Source organism: Pelmatolapia mariae, linkage group LG1, assembly GCF_036321145.2.
Source record: "Pelmatolapia mariae isolate MD_Pm_ZW linkage group LG1, Pm_UMD_F_2, whole genome shotgun sequence".
Classification (NCBI taxonomy): domain Eukaryota; kingdom Metazoa; phylum Chordata; class Actinopteri; order Cichliformes; family Cichlidae; genus Pelmatolapia; species Pelmatolapia mariae.
In genome coordinates, this window is record NC_086227.1 from 38,183,257 (window position 1) to 38,188,735 (window position 5,479).

The 5,479-nt window shown below is 41.7% G+C and overlaps 1 long non-coding RNA gene across 1 annotated transcript; it reads right to left on the minus strand.

Moving 5' to 3' along the window:
* Positions 1 to 2,578: 2,578 nt before the first annotated feature.
* On the minus strand, positions 2,579 to 5,216 carry LOC134623931 (uncharacterized). Its single transcript, XR_010093447.1, has 2 exons — positions 2,831 to 5,216; positions 2,579 to 2,747 (listed from the first exon to the last, which is right to left on the minus strand). It is a non-coding gene; the product is annotated as an uncharacterized LOC134623931 (long non-coding RNA).
* Positions 5,217 to 5,479: the final 263 nt, after the last annotated feature.

Below are 5,479 nucleotides of genomic sequence, written 5' to 3' on the forward strand. Positions count from 1 at the left end.
TTTTTCCGTAATTGTTCCATCTGTCCTGCTCACATCTCCAATGGTTGTACACGTTGTCATTAATGTGGCTTCACTCCGCATCAGCCACGCCGCTTTGCTCGCTAAAACACCGGTGTCGGCACATAAGTACGCTGTCATAGCCTGTCAACCACGTTGATTAGCTGCGTATATACGAATGTAAATCGCATCATTGGCTGGACTATGGGATAAGGTGGAATCGTTCTAATCCCATACAGGAGCAGCCAGTCACTTACTGACTAACACTGCAAAACAGAATTGTTAAAGTATTAATTTCAATTTCAAATCAGGTTAGATTTTTTTTTGTGCGCAACACAGATTTTCTGTGCGCAGAGACCGTGCCAGCAGTGCGCAATTGCGCACGTTAGAGGGAACATTGGTTGTGTGTGCTTTCCCCTGACAGTCACTTCTCAATGCCATGAGCTGCTTCACTTCTTGCCAACCAGCATGTCCAGCGATTTAGCTGGACATGTGCTGCGGCGGTTGTGAAGTGGAGACTGCAGCTGCTGAGGGTGCACTACTGCTGAACCTTTGGATGGCTGACAAAACGGCTCTTTCGATGTTTTCAGCTAAATCGCTGGACATGCTGGTTTAAGGTCAGTTTAAGCTAAAGCTGTCTTAACGCCAGGCTTTGACAGAGCCAAGCAAGAGCCAAGGACAAGCATAGAGAAGCTTTGAATGTTGATTTTACTCTTCAGTGGTGCAAATTTACAACAAGTGTATCATTAATCAGATCAAATAGAGACAAATATGAATAAATTCTGGATAATTTCAGTGCTTAGTTTTGTTTACCAGTAATCGAACCTTGTCCAGAGAAAATCATCGTGTCTGACTGAAAATGCAGGCCAGATGAGGACAGTGTTGTTATTGGACCACTCGTATCTCCGGAGAACTTTTCAGTAGGACTACAGATTAAGTATTTTTCAACACACAACTGATTTCCAGCTTTGTCCTCAGTGATTACAGAGAAGGGAGCACATGAACCCCAGTGCTGGGTTACCACCACTTTTCATCTACTTGTGTTTCTGACACTCCGGGTCTCAGGAGATGCGTTTTGCTTAAACCTGAAGCTGGGCTGATGGCTGCGGAGTATGAAAATGTATTCATGCTTTGAAATGTTTTTAAAATGACTGAAAGAGCAAAGTGCAGAAAGAGCAGTCACTTTTGTTTTAAAGTCAGAGACCTATGTTTCCTTCTGTTTTACTGCATCAACGAGTCCTGCCTGCACACCTGTACACACACGCACGCACACACACAGATACTGCTTCACCTTTCTGCACTACATTACATTGACCTCAGACTGAAATAAAAATGTTAATAATTTACATCATGGGAAGCTTGTGTCTTTTGTCCCCCGTGGAGCAGTGACTCAGCACAATGTGAAGGTGTGATCACATTCAGATTCCCACAACAGGAGTAAAGCATGCACACACACACGCGCATATGCGCACACACACGGTGCTGAGTGTTAACAGATGCGTGTCCTCTGGCTGGCTGCTTGGCTCTCACTCCTCTGCAGGTCTGATTGCTTGGTGCAGATTTAATGCAGCGTGAAACTCAAGAATCGCTCTGAACAAACAGCAGAAAGCTGTAACCTCAGATGGCAGAAGACGTAATGAGAGCAGGATTGTGCAATGACATGATGGTTGTTTCATAACTGTTAACAATCCCATATTTCTCCCATTGTGGAGCAGGTTAGGGGCACTTCTCAGAATCTTTGTCTAATTAACCAAATATATCAATATGTATATGTATACATATATATATATCCCCTCTCGCCCCTGCCGGCAAGAGCTACCAGAGGCCTGGGAGCTTGAGGGTCCTGTGCAGTATCTTTGCTGTTCCTAGGACTGCACTTTTCTGGACAGAGATCTCCGATGTAGTTCCTGGGACATCCTGGAGCCACTTGCCTAGCTTGGAAGTCACGGCACCAGGCACTCCGATTACCACTGGGACCACTGTTACCTTTACCCTCCACATCTTCTCGAGCTCTCCTATGAGCCCTTGGTACTTCTCCAGCTTCTTGTGTTCCTTCGTCCTGATGTTGCTGTCATTCGGTATCGCTGCGTCTATCACGTGGAGGGTGTGGAGCGCTCGGTGCAGTGACCCCCCAAGCTAGGGGCAAATATACATTTGGAGCACTCAAACCTCAAACAAGTTTTTTGTTTGTTTGTTTATTTTTTTACTGAAACATATTCCAATTATAGTTATATAACAGACATAGACATAATGTGTAGACTCTCAGCTTTCATTTGAGGGTATCCACATTCAAATTGGATGAAGAGTCCTTAACATGTGCCACGTTCTTTCTATAAGGACCAAAAGTAATTGGACAGTTGACTCAACCCATATGGAAAAGAGATATCTATAAATCTTATAAAGTTTGTATCTGTCTTGTGTGAAACTTGTATGAAAAGCATACAAGAGTGAAAACAGATATAAGATCCCTTGAAAAATTATATAAATGAAACTTGTATGTTTTGGATACTTATTAAAACTGTCAGGGTCTGTGTAGGCAGACCGTGGGGAGATGGGGAAATAGGACCCAAACGCCGGACTCTACAGTGCAGCAGTGTTTATTTACAAGGTGGTGAAGTAAACAACAGTAAATCCCCAGTTTCCCAGACTCCCGTGTAGTGTCTTCTTCCCAAAAGTCTCCGTGTAGTGCTCTCTGCCCCAGTGTCCCTGCACTCCTCGTGCTCACTGCTCCTTCTCGTCCCACACTCCTCCTGAGGGGACAACAATAGAGACAGCCATTACACACTTATTCCAGCAGGCATACACTCACACTTGACTGTGCTTGAAGACTGACGTGTAGTCAACCGCAATAATCCAGCGTCGGTGGAAGCTCCATCGCTCATCTAAATAGCTTCCCCGACGAGCCCAGATGAGGAGCAGGTGTGCGGCAAGGACCTCGGGTGTGGCCAGCCCTCAAGTCAGGCCACGCCCCCAGGGCTGAAGGTGCCTGTAACTTGGCCACAGAAGAAAGGCAACACACACACACATACCTGCCTACAAACAGATGCGCACAGGGGCAGTGCAGAGAACACACCAAATAATAATAGTAATGACAAAAATAATAACAATAATAATAATAATAATAATAATAATGATAATACTAATAACAAAAATAGTCATAGTCCCCACTGCCCACGGACCCCGAGTCCCCAGAGCCGGATCCGTGACAAAAACAATATATGAAAGTAATGAAAACGTGGCCACTTTCATGAGTAAATCATATAAGCCTTATATTACTTTTAGGTTACTTTTAAAATGTATTCCACTACAGATTACAGAATACATGCCCCAAAATGTATTTTGTAACGTATTCCGTTACGTTACTCAATGAGAGTAACGTATTCTTAATACTTTGGATTACATAATATATTATCATGCTTTTTACAACTACATGAATGTGATTTATTACTATTACTGAAGGTTACTCGCCATACCAATACCGACTAGATGTTTAAATCTTAATATAAATGAGTAACAGTAGGTGGACATTAGGTAACATACACAATTTCTTGTGTATGTTAATATATTAACATTATATGTTAATATAATGTTAATATATATATATATATATATATATATATTAGGGGTGCAACGATACTCGTATCGATATTGAACCGTTCGATACAGTGCTTTCGGTTCGGTACGCATGTGTATCGAACAATACAAAACTTTTCTTCTGACGATGCTGTGGATCTGCGTTCGACTACTCCGCCTAGGCTGCACTGTCGAGCGCAGATCCACTGAGCACAGCGCAAGCTAGCAAGACAGAAGCTTAGCTCATTGCAACATGGCAAATTGAACCTCCCCCACCCTCATTCAGATCTGGCCTTTGGAACTATTTTGGTCTTCATGTGAAGTATGACCCTGAAGGTAAGCGCATCATGGACAAAAGTAAAACAGCATGTCGGATGTGCCACGCAATGCTCAATTACATGGTTGGGAACTACTGCGTTAGCGCAGTTTGCTCGTTAACGTGTTGACGCCGTCCAGCCCCACGCACGGGGCGATCCGCGGTAGCTCGTTAACGGAGATTTGCCTTGTTGTGGCGTTAACGTCATTTCAGATTAACGCTGACAGCACTAGTGGGAACACAATGAATATGACTGCACATTTACTCCGACATCATCCTAGTGCAAAGACAAGTGGAAGCAGACAAAAACAACAAGCACGCATGCTACAAACTTTACCCGAGTCATTTAGACAGCCGTTAGCACATGATTCTCCTTATGGGGATCTGATATGTTTAATATGCTGCAGAGAGTATACCCCAGAAGAAGCGTATAGTATAGCTTTTATTTTGGAAAGAGCCATTTTTCTGTAATAAACTCTCTTTTCCAAAGATGAGGGATTTTTCCATGAGATATTTATTTTTTTATTACTTTGTCGTTTCAGCAACATTAAATTTAAAAACTGTACTTTTGAGTTAAAATATATATTTATAATTTTAATAAATGACAAATTAAAAAAGCATGAACATTTTTTTGTATCGAAAAAATATCGAACCGTGACACCAAAGTATCGAACCGAACCGAACCGTGAATTTTGTGTATCGTTGCACCCCTAATATATATATATATATAATGTTAAGTTAATATAATGAAGCCTCATTTGCAACAGTTTTCCATGCTGCTGGCACCCATATGGAAAACAAATCCTCTCAACTGTTTGAATCTAATCAAATGTCAGATCAGCATCTGTTAGGATCATCACATGCTGCAGGTCCGGTCAGTAACCTGTCATAAATAAAGGCTTAGAACATCCTGTTGTCTATGGCACAAATTATGTCCCTTTAATATGTGTACTGGAGATGATTCTCAAAAATGCAGTGGCTGTCTTCAAAGTGTCTGATCAGTGACCTGCAGCTGGAAGCTGTTAAATCTACTTAACGTCTATTAAACTGTTCTCCAGAGCTTCAGCTGTTCTCCTTTCCATGAAGTTGTTGTGAAATATTAAACTGACTGAATTTTGCTGCAAAACCACTGGACCCCTACAGTTTAACTGAGTGTTCGCAGCAGTAGTGTGGCTGAACTTTGGATCTGAGGACAAGTATGTTGCTGGCCAATGGGATTCATTCACTTTTTTCCACTTCAGCACTCAGTTTGTGGTTCTCATGTTTATGCTTAAAGTACGGTGGCTGGGAAGTGCAAATCACATTTACAACATCAACAACAAAATAACATTTTTACATAAAAAAACCAAATAATAAAAATGACAACAAAATAACATTTAAGAAAACACTTTAACAAGTCCGCAACAAATTAACAAGTGGCTCTTGATGGAAGGGATTGTCTGAAATATCGGAAGTGACTCAACGATTAGGCTTTCTCCATATTTGTAGTACAGAAAAGTGATTTGTAGTCAGCTAAACAAGGGCTGTTCAGAGAAGTAGTGTTCAGTTAATGTTTGAAGAGATTTTACAAAAGAGTATGGGTGAGATAATGAT